Source organism: Scyliorhinus torazame, chromosome 16 (genome assembly GCF_047496885.1).
Source record: "Scyliorhinus torazame isolate Kashiwa2021f chromosome 16, sScyTor2.1, whole genome shotgun sequence".
Taxonomy (NCBI): Eukaryota; Metazoa; Chordata; class Chondrichthyes; order Carcharhiniformes; family Scyliorhinidae; genus Scyliorhinus; species Scyliorhinus torazame.
The window spans coordinates 125,765,391-125,783,679 of record NC_092722.1 but is presented as its reverse complement, the minus strand read 5'-3'; the positions used below and the strand labels follow the sequence as shown (position 1 = coordinate 125,783,679).

General features: G+C 50.5%; 1 protein-coding gene across 3 annotated transcripts in view; it reads left to right on the top strand.

Moving 5' to 3' along the window:
* LOC140393051 (monocarboxylate transporter 12-like) overlaps positions 1–18,289 on the top strand; it is a 215,666-nt gene that overhangs the window by 86,956 nt on the left and 110,421 nt on the right. Inside the window, exon 1 of one of the 3 annotated variants that reach the window (XM_072479004.1) lies at positions 10,038–10,154. The exons of the other annotated variants lie outside the window; for them this stretch is intronic. The gene's annotated coding sequence lies outside the window, so the exon portion shown is untranslated. Of the gene's footprint in view, positions 1–10,037; positions 10,155–18,289 lie in introns of those variants that run through there. 3 annotated transcript variants of the gene reach the window in all.

Here is an 18,289-nt window from a genome sequence, read left to right as displayed (position 1 = left end):
GTCCACTCCACCATTCAATCATGGCTGATTTCAACTCCATTTACCCACTCTCTCTCCATAGCCCTTAATTCCTCGAGAAATCAAGAATTTATCAACTTCTGTCTTAAAGACACTCAACGTCCCGGCCTCCACCGCCCTCTTTGGCAATGAATTCCACAGACCCACTACTCTCTGGCTGAAGAAATTTCTCCTCATCTCTGTTCTAAAGTGACTCCCTTTTATTCTAAGACTGTGCCCCCGGGTCCTAGTCTCCCTGCTAATGGAAACAACTTCTCTACGTCCACCCTATCTAAGCCATTCATTATCTTGTAAGTTTCTATTAGATCTCCCCTCAACCTCCTAAACTCCAATGAATATAATCCCAGGATCCTCAGACGTTCATCGTATGTTAGGCCTACCATTCCTGGGATCATCCGTGTGAATCTCCGCTGGACCCGCTCCAGTACCAGTATGTCCTTCCTGTGGTGTGGGGCCCAAAATTGCTCACAGTATTCTAAATGGGGCCTAACTAATGCTTTGTAAAGCTTCAGAAGTACATCCCTGTTTTTATATTCCAAGCCTCTTGAGATAAATGACAACATTGCATTTGCTTTCTTAATTACGGACTCAACCTGCAAGTTTACCTTTAGAGAATCCTGGACTAGGACTGCCAAGTCCCTTTGCACTTCAGCATTATGAATTTTGTCACCATTTGGAAAATAGTCCATACCTCTATTCTTTTTTCCAAAGTGCAAGACCTCGCACTTGCCCACGTTGAATTTCATCAGCCATTTCTTGGACCACTCTCCTAAACTATCTAAATCTTTCTGCAGCCTCCCCACCTCCTCCATACTACCTGCCCCTCCACCTATCTTTGTATCATCGGCAAACTTAGCCAGAATGCCCCCAGTCCCATCATCTAGATCGTTAATATATAAAGAGAACAGCTGTGGCCCCAACACTGAACCCTGCGGGACACCTCTCGTCACCAGTTGCCATTTCGAAAAAGAACCTTTTATCCCAACTCTCTGCCTTCTGCCTGACAGCCAATCGTCAATCCATGTTAGTACCTTGCCTCGAATACCATGGGCCCTTATTTTACTCAGCAGTCTCCCGTGAGGCACCTTATCAAAGGCCTTTTGGAAGTCAAGATAGATAACATCCATTGGCTCTCCTTGGTCTAACCCATTTGTTATCTCTTCAAAGAACTCTAACAGGTTTGTCAGGCACGACCTCCCCTTACTAAATCCATGCTGACTTGTCCTAATCCGACCCTGCACTTCCAAGAATTTAGAAATCTCATCCTTAACAATGGATTCTAGAACCTTGCCAACAACCGAGGTTAGGCTAATTGGCCTACAATTTTCCATCTTTGTCCTTGTTCCCTTCTTGAACAGGGGGTTACAACAGCGATTTTGCAATCCTCTGGGACTTTCCCTGACTCCAGTGACTTTTGAAAGATCATAATTAACACCTCCACTATTTCTTCAGCTATCTCCTTTAGAACTCTAGGATGTAGCCCATCTGGGCCTGGAGATTTTATCAATTTTTAGACCTCTTAGTTTCTCTCGCACTTTCTCCTTTGTGATGGCTACCATGTTCAACTCTGCCCCCTGACTCTCCTGAATTGTTGGGATATTACTCATGTCTTCTACTGTGAAGACTGACGCAAAGTACTTATTTAGTTCCTCAGCTATTTCCTTGTCTCCCATCACTAGATTACCAGCGTCATTTTGGAGCGGCCCAATGTCTACTTTTGCATCCCGTTTGTTTTTAATGTATTTAAAGAAACTTTTACTACCATTCCTAATGTTACTGGCTAGCCTACCTTCATATTTGATCCTCTCTTTCCTTATTTCTCTCTTTGTTATCCTCTGTTTGTTTTTGTAGACTTCCCAATCTTCTGACTTCCCACTACTCTTTGCCACATTATAGGCTTTCTCTTTTGCTTTGATACATTCCCTAACTTCCTCTGTCAGCCATGGCTGCCTAATCCCCCCTCTGATAACCTTTCTTTTCTTTGGGATGAACATCTGTATTGTGTCCTCAATTACTCCCAGAAACTCCTGCCATTGCTGTTCTACTGTCTTTCCCACTAGGCTCTGCTCCCAGTCGATTTTCGTCAGTTCCTCCCTCATGCCCCTGTACCTTTATTCAACTGTAACACCTTTACATCTGATTCTACCTTCTTTCTTTCAAATTGGAGATTGAATTCTACCATATTATGATCACTGCCTCCTAAGTGTTCCCTTACTTTAAGATCTTTAATCAAGTCTGGCTCATTACATAACACTAAGTCCAGAATGGCCTGTTCCCTCGTGGGCTCCATCACAAGCTGTTCCAAAAAGCCCTCCTGTAAACATTCAATGAATTCCCTTTCCTTGGGTCCACTGGCAGCATTATTTACCCAGTCCACCTGCATATTGAAGTCCCCCATGAACACTGTGACCTTGCCTTTCTGACATGCACTTTCTATTTCGTGGTGCATTTTGTGCCCCCGGTCCTGACCACTGTTAGGAGGCCTGTACATAACTCCCATTATGGTTTTTTTGCCTTTGTGGTTCCTCAACTCTACCCACACAGACTCCACATCATCTGACCCTATGTTGTTTAGTGCTATTGATTTAATTTCATTCCTAATTAACACGGCAACCCCTCCCCCTTTGCCCACCTCTCTGTCTTTTCGATAGGTTGTGAATCCCTGGATGTTTAAATGCCAGTCCTGAACCCCCTGCAACCACGTCTCTGTGATGCCTACCACATCATACCTGCCAGTCACAATCTGGGCCACAAGCTCATCTACCTTGTTCCGTACACTGCGCGCATTTAAATATAGCACCTTTAATTCTCTATTGACCGTCCCTTTTTGTTTTCTTAGTGTGGTGGACCTTGGTTTACTGAGCCTTTCCATACACCGTGTCATATTTTGTGGGATTGGGACTATCGTAACCTCTCCTGAGTTTTGTCTTTTCGTGCTTTTTTGTATTCCTAAGCAGCTACGCTTCCCACTGATTTCTTCACCTCTTGGTTCCCTGACTTTCCCTTCCCCCCCAATCTCTAGTTTAAAGTGCTATTGAACACCCTATTTACTCTTTTCGCTAGAACACTGATCCCAGCTCAGTTCAGGTGGAGACCATCCCAACGGTATAGGTCCCCCCTGTCCCAGAACTGATGCCAGTGTCCCATGAAAAGGAACCCCTCTTTCCCACACCACTCTTTCAGCCACGTGTTAACGTCCCTTATTCTTGCCTCCCTATGCCAATTTGCACGTGGCTCGGGCAGTAATCCAGAGATTATGACCCTTGAGGACCTGTTTTTTAATTTGAATCCTAGCTCTTTATAATCTCTAAACAGGTCCTCTTTTCTAGACTTGCCTATGTTGTTGGTACTGACATGGACCACAACAACTGGATCCTCCCCCTCCCTCTCCAGTATCCTTTCAAAGCGGTCAGAGATGTCCCGCACCCTAGCACCGGGCAGGCAACATACCATGCGGGACTCTTTATCCTGCTCACAAAGGATACTATCTATCCCCCTGATAATAGAATCCCCTACAACTACAACTTGCCTATTTACTCCCTCCCCTTGAATGGCCTGCTGAACCATGGTGCCTTGGTCAGCTGACTCATCCTTCCTGCAGCCCTGTTCGCCATCCACACAGGGAGCAAGTGCCTCATACCTGTTGGACAGGGTCAAGGGCTGAGGCTCCTGAGTTCCTGACTGCTGGTTCCCTTTACCTGCCTGACTTGCAGTCACACCCTGCTGTCCCTGGCCACTGGCAGGATTTAAACTACCTACTCTGACAGGTGTGATTGCCTCCTGAAACACAGTGTCCAGGTATGTCTCCCCCTCCCGGATGTGCCTCAGTGTTTGAAGCTCAGACTCCAGCTCATCAACTCTGAGCCGGAGCTCTTCGAGCAGCCAACACTTACTGCAGATGTGGTCGCTGCAGCTCGCAATGGGATCTGCCTGCTCCCACATCAAGCAGCTTAAGCACATCACCTGACCAGCCATCACTAATTAATTAAATTTAAGTTTACGAGTTTAGCTGTGTTTTTTTTAAAATTTGGGGCAGATTTGCTATCAACCAATCAGATCACAGCTTCCCTCTGACGTCACTTTTGGGGAAAAAAACTGGAAAACAAAGTTACCGTTAGGTTTTTATACTCACAGAGACTGCTCCTCCTCCGAACGGCTCCCGAAATTAGTTCCGAAGAAAGAGAGAGAACAAAACAGTCGGGAAAAAGCACCCGATATCTGCTAGCGACGAGGCGACAAATCCCTGGGGAATCACTGGAAGAATTCTACCGTGTGCTCCTGGTGTTGGGGAGAAACTGCAGCTGCCCGCAAGTTTCGGCGAGCGACCACACAGTACTTTTGATCCAGGACGCTTTCGTTGCAGGTATGCTGTCCTCCCAAATCCGCCAGCGATTGCTGGAGAAAGAGACACTAGGCCTCAAGGAGGCACGGGCCCTTTCCTGTTCCCTAGATGTGGCCTCCCAAAACGCCCGCGCTTACGTCCACGACCGCGCAGCAGCCCCCTGGGCAGTGTGGAACTCCCCCCTCCCCCCCCCACCCCGAGGCATCTCCCATCCCCCCACAAGCTCGTGCTGCAAGACGGCCTGGCAACCCCGGGGGGCCCCGCTGCTATTTTTGCGGGCAAGCCAAGCCCCCAACAGCGCTGTCCAGCCCATGCATCCAACTGCAAGGGATGCGGTAAAAAGGGCAACTTTATGATGGTATGCCAGACCCGGGCGGTCTCCGGCGGCGAATACGGACCGCCACCACAATCCTCTCCATGGTCCCCGTGCAGCCAGCGGGTGCTGCTATCTTCCTCCTCCATGGCCACGTGCGCCCTCTGGGCGCCGTCATCTTGTCCCGTGGACGCTGCGTGCGATGGATGGGCGCCACCATTTTGTGCACCCCCGGCCATGTGCGACCAATGGGGGCCGCCACCTTGGATGGACTCCCAGGACCCCAGCTCGGCTGACCACACACCGTCCGAAGAAAACATTCAACTGCTGCCTCGAGTAGCCTCGGTGACCCTGGACTAGTCTCGGCCCTGAACACTATCGACTGCTACGACGACGGTGCTTATCAATGGGCATGAAATGTCCGGCCTAATCGACTCTGGGAGCACAGAGAGCTTCATACACCCCGACACGGTAAGACGCTGTTCTCTCCCCGTCCACCCCACTAATCAAAAAATCTCCCTGGCCTCCACTTGCTGCATCGGAGCATGTGTGTGTGTGTGTGGTACGCACCAGATAATGCCCCAGGTGCTTCTTCACTAACATGCCCAACGGAGGTGAATGTCTCTGGGATGGTGGAGGATGTTGGAGACCGCTGTGATGGGAACGCTGTTTCATCCCCGGACCCGAGCTCCGGGGTGTCCTGGGATTAGGGCCGGTGATTGCCGTCCCTGTCGGTATCATCACCGTTGCTGGTCAGCGCCTGGGGTGCTGACTGTGTCTGCGGTTGGTCCGGGGCGGACACCAGCAGGGCACGCCTCACCACCAGCAGCTCCTTACAAAACACAAGATAAGATGTATGATTGCATTGCGGGCCTGGGGCTGGTGGGGGTGTTCTGGGGAATGGGGGTGATTGAGGGGGGGAGTCAGGGTGAAGGTGGTGGTGAAGTGGAGGTGTGGGGGTGGTGTTGGTGTGGAGGGTGGCGTTGGGTATGAGGGTGGTTGGTATGTGTGAGGGTGATGTGGTGGTGGGTGTGAGGGTTGTGTGGGTGTGGGGGTGGTGGCAGTGTTCTGCGGAGGGGGTGTTTGGGGAGTGGGGGGGGTCTGTCGAAGTCAAATGCCCTCTGTTGTGCTGCGGTAAGGGGCCACAGGTCTGGTGGTATTCCTCCAGTTTCCCCCTGCTCCCAGCGGTTAGAGGCGCCCCTCTTCTGGGGGGAGAGCAAACAGAAAATGCACAGTGTGAGACAGTCCGATGCATACAGCGCAGGAGGTGGGTAGCTGCTGGTCTCAGTGGCCATAGTGGCCGTTATGAGCCCCGTCATGTAGTTCAGGGTGGGGGCTCGGCTGCCCTCAGGGTGGGGGTTGCGTGGCGTTACGGGTGTGTGGGTCGGGGGGTTAGTGCCAGGGGCACAGTGTTGCCTATTCACCCTGGCCGCCCTGAGGAAGTTGTGCAGTTTTTTCCTGCACTTCTGGCCGGTTTGGATGGTGTTGCCCACGGCACTGACCACCTCTGGTACCTGTGCCCAGGCTCAGTGAACAGCGGCGCTTCGCAGCCTCCTTCCCGGGCCTTGGTACAGGGTCAACCGCCTCTCCTCCATCCAGCAGGGTCTCGGCTCGGCGCCCGTGAAGCGGGCTGTCGCTATCCTCGCTGCCATCTTGTTGGCTGGGATGGTGTGTGTGGGGAGTGAAGTGTGTATATGTGGCTACAGCTTGTCAGCCTCCTGAGTGTCAGTTGCAAACCCAGCGAAGCCCGCATCATTTCCCATTGGAATCGATTGTGTTCCATGTGGCGCCAAGGCCCTTAATGGTCGTTGAATTGGTTCAGTTGAGGTGCCAGCTTTGCTGTAGTAGAAGTCCACAAATCCGCCACAGCATCAACACTTAGGGCTAGATTCTCGAATTGCCGAAATCGCATTCGGCGATTGGCTGTGGAATCCGTTTTGACGGCAAAGTTGGGGGCGGTGCCATTTTTCAGATGCTCCGCCCCCTCAAAACGGCATCACCGCTGAGTACGCCGCACGCCATTGGGACGGCCTCAGGACGTCACCGTCCCCGATGTGCCGACTATCTGACGGCGTGGGGCGTGTCTGCTCACAGCTTTCGGGGACCTTGCGTGGCGGCTGCGGACTGTGACCAGCGTCGCCACAGTCGGGGGGTGGGGGCGGGCTTCGGAAGGAGCTGGGGGGACTGTTCGGGGGTGGTCCGGGTGGCGAGGTGGGTTACAGGGGGGCACTATCTGGCAGGCCGGGCCCACGCGCTGCCGGCACCATGTTGGACGGCGCGACCGCCGCAGGTTGCTGCCGTGCACATGCATGGTCACGGACCCGGCAATTCTCCGTCTGTGTCTGCAGGTAAAGCCGGGGGCCTTACGTGGAGCAGCTGCTCGCCCCTCACAGGGCAGACCATCGGTGCGGGGGTGGCGTCGACCCTTTGGTTGTAAGACTAGATACATGCTCCGGACATAGCCTCAGAAATGGAGAATCCAGCCGATTGAATCCAAGAGACTCGATGGGCCGAATGGCCTCCTTCTGCACTGTAAATTCTATGAAAATATATAATTTAAAATTTTAAGTAGAAAGAATCCCAGCTATGGCTCAGTGGATGGCACTCTCATCTTTGATTCAAAGATTATGGCCTCAAATGTCAGTCCTGAGACAAGGCCATAATCCAGCCTGGCAGCCTAGGGGAGGACTGAGGAGGTGCTGCACTGTCAGAGGCGCTGCATTGTGGAGGAGACCCCAAACTGAGGTCTGGTGGACACAATAAATCTTGTAGTTCCAATTGAAACACGGCCGGGGATATCGCCACAGTGCCTTGGCCAATATCCAGAAGCAGTAAAAATAAATTATGTGATCATTATCTCCCTGCTATTGTGGGATCTTGCTGTGTGCAAATTGACTGCTGCTTTTAAAAACTTTCATTAATCATGAAATGCTTCATCATTTGCGGTAATTGTCATTTAAATGCAATTTCTTTGTTTAAAATGCAAGTTCTGCAGATGAATTTGAGATATGGTGATTCATATATGAATAGGCAAAATTTATTTACAGCACGTACTCTTCAATCCTTATGAAAAGTTTGAGCAGCACAGTGGCGCAGTAGTTAGCACTGCTTCCTCACGGTGCCGAGGACCGGGTTCGATCCCGGCTCCGGGTCACTGTCCGTGTGGAGTTTGCACATTCTCCCTGTGTCTGTATGGGTTTCACCTCACAACCCAGAGATGTGCAGGGTAGGTGGATTGGCCACGCTAAATTGCCCCAAATTGGAAAAAAATAATTGGGCACTCTAAATTTAAAAAAAAAATCCTCATGAAAAGTTAAATGAAACAATACTTTCAGGGATTAAGATCAAATTACCACTGGAGCTCAAACTGACTTCCAAGAAATACCGTCCAGAATTCCCTGTTTAGGATACAGCATTCCCGCCGGGACTGAAGAGTGTGCTATTTGCACTTCCGTTGGGAACGCTATTTGGTAAGCGAGTCAGGACATGTAAATGGGCCAGCACTCTGCCGGGGCGAATTGAGAAGAATTACCAGCCCACTTGGCGTTCTAACTGCTGGGGCCGTAATTAGCGCCAAAGAGTCTAAGAGCTGACGCTGTTGTTAAGCGCTCCACTTACCACACACTCATTGCAGCCATGAAGATGGCTCATATAAGACCTGCCCCCGAGTTCAGGAGTCCGACGTGGGCCCATAGCTCCATGCCAGTGAGAAGAGGACCATCACGGAGCGGTGGAGCATGAAGTGTCCAAGCCATTAATGGCATTGAAATTCATACAAATGGTGGTTTAGTGTGGATCCCCCAGCGCGGGGCGCGACCTCGATATTGCCGACAGCGAGGAAATTGCACCGGGCACAAAATGGAATTTTCCCTTTTCGCGCGATTCTCTGCCCGATCATGATTCTCCCTTCGGGGGGCGCGAAGAATAGAACCCAGCCCATTGTTAAACGTACCTCTTTCCACATCTTTCATTGATGTTTTAAAAGAAGTAGACAACTTAGTGTTGTTGTTTCTATCATATGTGTACATTCCTTTTGGGTTTTACATAGTTAGGCTGCAGAAGGCAATGGATTCTCCATTGGCTGATACTGAAGTCGGGAATTGCGATTGGGTGGAGCACAGTTTCCGACACCAAAATGGTGGCAGGCGCTGATTTGACGGCAAATCGCAATTCTCCGTCACCTCGACAGCGGTGTCAATGCGTTCTGGAACGCAATAGAGTAAACACTGTTTGCATGTCATTAGCGGGCCTGTCCCGGTATTCTCTGGGGCCTCCGCCATGCTCCGCCTCTGATGAGCAGAGTTCCCATGGCATGGTTCACTTGTGCGTTTCAAAATCCTGAAACCGGCATCATGGCTGCTGAGGCAGAGATGGGGGTATGGAAAGTGGCCAAAACCGCCATAGTTTGCTGACAATTGTGTCGCTGGCCAGGGGGTTTTCTGCCAGGGCTGGAGGGAGTAGCGGGGGGTGGCCAGGCTGTGGGGTCGGGGTGGACAGGCACGGAGCACTATTGCCGCAGCCGGAAAGTCAGCCATGCAGCTGCGTATGCTGCTGACAGCCCACTGTGAGCTTAGGGCGTTGGGTCATATTGGTGCGGGGCTCCTCTAAGTGCTCTCTGGCCCCAGCCAACCCATCAGTGGGGTGGGCACCTTGTTGGCTGGGATGAGTATGTGTGGGGATTGGAATGTGTATGTATTTGGCTGCAGCTTGTCAGCCTCCCGAGTGTCAAATACAGACCGGGCAAATCCTGTACCGTCTTTCATTGGAATCGATTGTGTTCCACGTGGCACTGGTGCTAGCCCCTCCACAGTCACTGAATTAGTCCTGGCTCGCAGTTAGTTTAGCTGTCATGGAACTCCATACATCCTGCACCAGCGTCAACACTTACTCTCAGAAATGGCCACTCTCTCCCTCCCCTGCCAACTACCAATTAGTCCCAGGTGTGTAAACTGACAGTAAAAAAAGATTCTAAATTTGGGAGGTGACTGTGTTGCAAGGTTCTGGTACAGAAAGATAGACCTGTTCAGGAGCTGCAAAGAAGATTTTGTTCTCCATTCGAGTTCTGTGGACACTTCACGGTGCATTGGTGAGGTAGAGCCAGCATGTTGGTGGTGCTCCTGAAAGGAGTGTGATGGAAAGTGTGATGCTATTTGTTTTGGGAAAATACTGGGCTTGCGATGGGCATTGCCATCCAAAACATCAGGGAGCTACACTGATTGGAAAATCGCAGGAGACGGAACTGGGATAGCTTCAACCATGCTGTTGAAATAGTTTCAGCTGTTTGAAATTCCACCTTTCCCCACTGACTGGCCAAAAATGATAATGACAAAACCTGTCAACCAACTTTAAAGAGGTGTCACACCCACATTCCTTCAGCTTACCAAGTCCCGGGGATCATTTTAAAGTCTCCATCAGCAATGAGCATGACGGACGGATGTAGTCAGAATGAAGTTAGATAAACTTACCATTTTGAATATCAAGGTAAGGTGTAAGCAATTACTTTGGTCAAATCTCTTTCAGAGCCAGGAAGAGCAGAGAGGTATATTTTCAGCAGGCCTGCATGCAATCCCTGGTCCAGCATCTCACTCCCCCCTGCCGTGATCATACCCCCATGTAGCTTATTCTGTAATTGTTTTAGAGAGCAGGGACAATTTGGTTAAGTGTGCAGCTCCTTTAACTTTTCTGTTCCCTTAAAGGGGCCGACTTGTGTGCAGCCGATAGCGGTGTAATTGCGTTCCACTCCGCACAGTACATGTCATTTGCATAACTTAAGCGGGTCTGACCCGGTATTGTCCGGGGCCTCCGCGATTCACCGTCTCTACTGGGGGAAATTCCGCCAGCGAGGTTCACTTGTGCTTTTAAAAATTGAGAAACTGGCGCCGTGGCTGCTGAGGGAGAGAGAGGAGGTAGGACACGGAGAGGCGAGACAGCGGACTGCCGGTCCTGACACTGGCTGGGGTGAGGTGGGAAAGACTGGGGGGGGGGGGGGGGCGGGGGGCGGACGTGGGGCTGGGGTAACCTCCACGGGATTGGGCCGGTGTCCAGTGACCGCAGCCTGCAAAGCAGCCATCTTGCTGCCCACCCCACTGACCACCCACATTGGTCCCTGGTTCTGTAGAGTGCCACTGGCCGTATGGGTGCTCCTTCCCACTATAATAATAATAATCTTTATTGTCACGAGTAGGCTTACATTAACACCCGTCTTACTCACTCTTCCAACTTCTTCCACCGGCAGGAGATACAGAAGTCGGAGAACACACACAAACAGACTCAAAAACAGCTTCTTCCCCACTGTTACCAGACTCCTAAATGACCCTCTTATGGACTGACCTCATTAACACTACACCCTGTATGCTTCATCCGATGCCAGTGCTTATGTAGTTACATTGTATATGTTGTGTTGCCCTATTATGTATTTTCTTTTATTCCCTTTTCTTCTCATGTACTTAATGATCTGTTGAGCTGCTTTTCACTGTACCTCGGTACACGTGACAATAAACAAATCCAATCCAATCCAATCCAATCCAACAGTGCAATGAAGTTACTGTGAAAATCCCTGAGTCGCCACATTTCGGCACCTGTTTGATTACACAGAGGGAGAATTCAGAATGTCCAATCACCTAACAGCACGTCTTTTGGGACTTGTGGGAGGAAACTGGAGCACCCGGAGGAAACTCACGCAGACACGTGGAGAACGTGCAGACTCCGCACAGACAGTGACCCAAGCCGGGAATCAAACCTGGGACCCTGGACCTGTGAACCAACAGTGCTAGCCACTGTGCTACCACTACCTCTGCACCCAGTTCCCACCCTACCCCACACCAGCCCTGCACCTCACCCTCCTCAATACCACCCTCCAACCGCCGCCACCCAACAGTGGGGCATCACATGGCCTGCCCAAGGGCAACGCTTACAGTAGCCCCTAGAGGTGGGCACCGGACGGGGGAAGCGGACCATTTCGCTGGCATGGGCAGCGCTAGCCGATGGTACCTCCGGAAGCAAGGACAAGCGCCAGGGTACCTGCAGGATGCCCTGGGTCCAAGGGATGATCGACGGGATGCATGTCGCTCTCTGAGCACTAGCAGATGGCAGGCCGCTCTATACAAACCGAAAGAGGTTCCACTCGATGAATGTGCAGCTGGTGGGTGATCATCAGATGTGCACCATGCACATCTGTGTCCAAAACCTGGGCAGTGTGTATGATGCCTTCATCCTGGCACACTTGATGGTTCCTGGCCTCTTCAAGACGCCCCCCCCCGGGGTGACAGGGGTTGTCCGTTGCAGTCGTAGCTGATGACACCTATCCAGAGGCCACAGACCAATGCCACGACCAGGGGCATGACCGAGTGGTGCTTCGGCATCCTGAAGGTGTGGTTCAGGTGCCTGGATCAGTCTGGAGGGGCCCTCCAGTATAGCGTTGGAAGGGTCGCCCGCATCGTGGCGGCCTGCTGCTTCCTCCACAGCATTGCGCAGCAGCGGGGGGACGTGCTGGAGGAGGGGTATAAACATCAGCCCTCGTCCGACGAGGTGGATGCGGGAGGAGGGCTAGGATGAGCAGGACATGGGGCTTGAGCAGCCACGGAGGCTGCACAACATGCAGAGCGATGCGCACTGGCTGAACTGCGATCCCTGGGCCAAGCCCACAGCTAACGTATACACATCCCTGCATGTCCCCCCACCTCTGGGCCCCCTCTGCGGCCAACCCACCCCTCACACCCATCTGACAGAGCACCAAGGCAGATTGTAACATTATGCACAGGTGTTTAATGTGGAAACATATGTACAGGTTTGTGCCCTAGTTCCTTGTGGTAGTCTGTGTTAGGAGGATTACGGTACCTAGTAATGCCGGAATACCATTGGTGGAGAATGTACTTGTTCCCATTGGATAAGCTTGTGCGTTAGCTCCGCCCTGTAAGGTGGGGTATAAGAGCCCGTGCCGCCCCAGCAGCTTTCTTCTGTACCTGCGCTGCTGGGGGAAACATCTAGAGTATTAAAGCCTTCAATTGTCTCCAATCTCGTTTCTGAGGTTATTGATTGTGCATCAAGTTAATATGATAGATTTAAAAGGATGGAGCTCCGAATCAAGCCGGAGTGTCTGCAACTCAGCCCCCACGCGGCAAACTCAGCAGCAACCTTCAAGCACTGGCTGGCATGTTTCAACAGATATCTCGGAACGGCCGAAAACACACACATGGGAGAACAGAAACTTCAAGTCCTGCACTCGAGCGTGAGCCCAGAAATCTACACCCTCATCGAGGACGCGGACGATTTTGATGCAGCAATGGAGCTGCTGAAAGGACATTATATTCGCCCTGTAAACCAGGTCTACCATAAGACCATAAGACATAGGAGCGGAAGTAAGACCATTTGACCCATCGAGTCCACTCCACCATTCAATCATGGCTGATTTCAACTCCATTTACCCGCTCTCTCTCCATAGCCCTTAATTCCTCGAGAAATCAAGAATTTATCAACTTCTGTCTTAAAGACACTCAACGTCCCGGCCTCCACCGCCCTCTTTGGCAATGAATTCCACAGACCCACTACTCTCTGGCTGAAGAAATTTCTCCTCATCTCTGTTCTAAAGTGACTCCCTTTTATTCTAAGACTGTGCCCCCGGGTCCTAGTCTCCCTGCTAATGGAAACAACTTCCCTACGTCCACCCTATCTAAGCCATTCATTATCTTGTAAGTTTCTATTAGATCTCCCCTCAACCTCCTAAACTCCAATGAATATAATCCCAGGATCCTCAGACGTTCATCGTATGTTAGGCCTACCATTCCTGGGATCATCCGTGTGAATCTCCGCTGGACCCGCTCCAGTGCCAGTATGTCCTTCCTGTGGTGTGGGGCCCAAAATTGCTCACAGTATTCTAAATGGGGCCTAACTAATGCTTTGTAAAGCTTCAGAAGTACATCCCTGTTTTTATATTCCAAGCCTCTTGAGATAAATGACAACATTGCATTTGCTTTCTTAATTACGGACTCAACCTGCAAGTTTACCTTTAGAGAATCCTGGACTAGGACTGCCAAGTCCCTTTGCACTTCAGCATTATGAATTTTGTCACCATTTGGAAAATAGTCCATACCTCTATTCTTTTTTCCAAAGTGCAAGACCTCGCACTTGCCCACGTTGAATTTCATCAGCCATTTCTTGGACCACTCTCCTAAACTATCTAAATCTTTCTGCAGCCTCCCCACCTCCTCCATACTACCTGCCCCTCCACCTATCTTTGTATCATCGGCAAACTTAGCCAGAATGCCCCCAGTCCCATCATCTAGATCGTTAATATATAAAGAGAACAGCTGTGGCCCCAACACTGAACCCTGCGGGACACCTCTCGTCACCAGTTGCCATTTCGAAAAAGAACCTTTTATCCCAACTCTCTGCCTTCTGCCTGACAGCCAATCGTCAATCCATGTTAGTACCTTGCCTCGAATACCATGGGCCCTTATTTTACTCAGCAGTCTCCCGTGAGGCACCTTATCAAAGGCCTTTTGGAAGTCAAGATAGATAACATCCATTGGCTCTCCTTGGTCTAACCCATTTGTTATCTCTTCAAAGAACTCTAACAGGTTTGTCAGGCACGACCTCCCCTTACTAAATCCATGCTGACTTGTCCTAATCCGACCCTGCACTTCCAAGAATTTAGAAATCTCATCCTTAACAATGGATTCTAGAACCTTGCCAACAACCGAGGTTAGGCTAATTGGCCTACAATTTTCCATCTTTGTCCTTGTTCCCTTCTTGAACAGGGGGTTACAACAGCGATTTTGCAATCCTCTGGGACTTTCCCTGACTCCAGTGACTTTTGAAAGATCATAATTAACACCTCCACTATTTCTTCAGCTATCTCCTTTAGAACTCTAGGATGTAGCCCATCTGGGCCTGGAGATTTTATCAATTTTTAGACCTCTTAGTTTCTCTCGCACTTTCTCCTTTGTGATGGCTACCATGTTCAACTCTGCCCCCTGACTCTCCTGAATTGTTGGGATATTACTCATGTCTTCTACTGTGAAGACTGACGCAAAGTACTTATTTAGTTCCTCAGCTATTTCCTTGTCTCCCATCACTAGATTACCAGCGTCATTTTGGAGCGGCCCAATGTCTACTTTTGCATCCCGTTTGTTTTTAATGTATTTAAAGAAACTTTTACTACCATTCCTAATGTTACTGGCTAGCCTACCTTCATATTTGATCCTCTCTTTCCTTATTTCTCTCTTTGTTATCCTCTGTTTGTTTTTGTAGACTTCCCAATCTTCTGACTTCCCACTACTCTTTGCCACATTATAGGCTTTCTCTTTTGCTTTGATACATTCCCTAACTTCCTCTGTCAGCCATGGCTGCCTAATCCCCCCTCTGATAACCTTTCTTTTCTTTGGGATGAACATCTGTATTGTGTCCTCAATTACTCCCAGAAACTCCTGCCATTGCTGTTCTACTGTCTTTCCCACTAGGCTCTGCTCCCAGTCGATTTTCGTCAGTTCCTCCCTCATGCCCCTGTACCTTTATTCAACTGTAACACCTTTACATCTGATTCTACCTTCTTTCTTTCAAATTGGAGATTGAATTCTACCATATTATGATCACTGCCTCCTAAGTGTTCCCTTACTTTAAGATCTTTAATCAAGTCTGGCTCATTACATAACACTAAGTCCAGAATGGCCTGTTCCCTCGTGGGCTCCATCACAAGCTGTTCCAAAAAGCCCTCCTGTAAACATTCAATGAATTCCCTTTCCTTGGGTCCACTGGCAGCATTATTTACCCAGTCCACCTGCATATTGAAGTCCCCCATGAACACTGTGACCTTGCCTTTCTGACATGCACTTTCTATTTCGTGGTGCATTTTGTGCCCCCGGTCCTGAACACTGTTAGGAGGCCTGTACATAACTCCCATTATGGTTTTTTTGCCTTTGTGGTTCCTCAACTCTACCCACACAGACTCCACATCATCTGACCCTATGTTGTTTAGTGCTATTGATTTAATTTCATTCCTAATTAACACGGCAACCCCTCCCCCTTTGCCCACCTCTCTGTCTTTTCGATAGGTTGTGAATCCCTGGATGTTTAAATGCCAGTCCTGAACCCCCTGCAACCACGTCTCTGTGATGCCTACCACATCATACCTGCCAGTCACAATCTGGGCCACAAGCTCATCTACCTTGTTCCGTACACTGCGTGCATTTAAATATAGCACCTTTAATTCTCTATTGACCGTCCCTTTTTGTTTTCTTAGTGTGGTGGACCTTGGTTTACTGAGCCTTTCCATACACCGTGTCATATTTTGTGGGATTGGGACTATCGTAACCTCTCCTGAGTTTTGTCTTTTCGTGCTTTTTTGTATTCCTAAGCAGCTACGCTTCCCACTGATTTCTTCACCTCTTGGTTCCCTGACTTTCCCTTCCCCCCCAATCTCTAGTTTAAAGTGCTATTGAACACCCTATTTACTCTTTTCGCTAGAACACTGATCCCAGCTCAGTTCAGGTGGAGACCATCCCAACGGTATAGGTCCCCCCTGTCCCAGAACTGATGCCAGTGTCCCATGAAAAGGAACCCCTCTTTCCCACACCACTCTTTCAGCCACGTGTTAACGTCCCTTATTCTTGCCTCCCTATGCCAATTTGCACGTGGCTCGGGCAGTAATCCAGAGATTATGACCCTTGAGGACCTGTTTTTTAATTTGAATCCTAGCTCTTTATAATCTCTAAACAGGTCCTCTTTTCTAGACTTGCCTATGTTGTTGGTACTGACATGGACCACAACAACTGGATCCTCCCCCTCCCTCTCCAGTATCCTTTCAAAGCGGTCAGAGATGTCCCGCACCCTAGCACCGGGCAGGCAACATACCATGCGGGACTCTTTATCCTGCTCACAAAGGATACTATCTATCCCCCTGATAATAGAATCCCCTACAACTACAACTTGCCTATTTACTCCCTCCCCTTGAATGGCCTGCTGAACCATGGTGCCTTGGTCAGCTGACTCATCCTTCCTGCAGCCCTGTTCGCCATCCACACAGGGAGCAAGTGCCTCATACCTGTTGGACAGGGTCAAGGGCTGAGGCTCCTGAGTTCCTGACTGCTGGTTCCCTTTACCTGCCTGACTTGCAGTCACACCCTGCTGTCCCTGGCCACTGGCAGGATTTAAACTACCTACTCTGACAGGTGTGATTGCCTCCTGAAACACAGTGTCCAGGTATGTCTCCCCCTCCCGGATGTGCCTCAGTGTTTGAAGCTCAGACTCCAGCTCATCAACTCTGAGCCGGAGCTCTTCGAGCAGCCAACACTTACTGCAGATGTGGTCGCTGCAGCTCGCAATGGGATCTGCCTGCTCCCACATCAAGCAGCTTAAGCACATCACCTGACCAGCCATCACTAATTAATTAAATTTAAGTTTACGAGTTTAGCTGTGTTTTTTTTTAAATTTGGGGCAGATTTGCTATCAACCAATCAGATCACAGCTTCCCTCTGACGTCACTTTTGGGGAAAAAAACTGGAAAACAAAGTTACCGTTAGGTTTTTATACTCACAGAGACTGCTCCTCCTCCGAACGGCTCCCGAAATTAGTTCCGAAGAAAGAGAGAGAACAAAACAGTCGGGAAAAAGCACCCGATATCTGCTAGCGACGAGGCGACAAATCCCTGGGGAATCACTGGAAGAATTCTACCGTGTGCTCCTGGTGTTGGGGAGAAACTGCAGCTGCCCGCAAGTTTCGGCGAGCGACCACACAGTACTTTTGATCCAGGACGCTTTCGTTGCAGGTATGCTGTCCTCCCAAATCCGCCAGCGATTGCTGGAGAAAGAGACACTAGGCCTCAAGGAGGCACGGGCCCTTTCCTGTTCCCTAGATGTGGCCTCCCAAAACGCCCGCGCTTACGTCCACGACCGCGCAGCAGCCCCCTGGGCAGTGTGGAACTCCCCCCTCCCCCCCCACCCCGAGGCATCTCCCACCCCCCCACAAGCTCGTGCTGCAAGACGGCCTGGCAACCCCGGGGGGCCCCGCTGCTATTTTTGCGGGCAAGCCAAGCCCCCAACAGCGCTGTCCAGCCCATGCATCCAACTGCAAGGGATGCGGTAAAAAGGGCAACTTTATGATGGTATGCCAGACCCGGGCGGTCTCCGGCGGCGAATACGGACCGCCACCACAATCCTCTCCATGGTCCCCGTGCAGCCAGCGGGTGCTGCTATCTTCCTCCTCCATGGCCACGTGCGCCCTCTGGGCGCCGTCATCTTGTCCCGTGGACGCTGCGTGCGATGGATGGGCGCCACCATTTTGTGCACCCCCGGCCATGTGCGACCAATGGGGGCCGCCACCTTGGATGGACTCCCAGGACCCCAGCTCGGCTGACCACACACCGTCCGAAGAAAACATTCAACTGCTGCCTCGAGTAGCCTCGGTGACCCTGGACTAGTCTCGGCCCTGAACACTATCGACTGCTACGACGACGGTGCTTATCAATGGGCATGAAATGTCCGGCCTAATCGACTCTGGGAGCACAGAGAGCTTCATACACCCCGACACGGTAAGACGCTGTTCTCTCCCCGTCCACCCCACTAATCAAAAAATCTCCCTGGCCTCCACTTGCTGCATCGGAGCATGTGTGTGTGTGTGTGGTA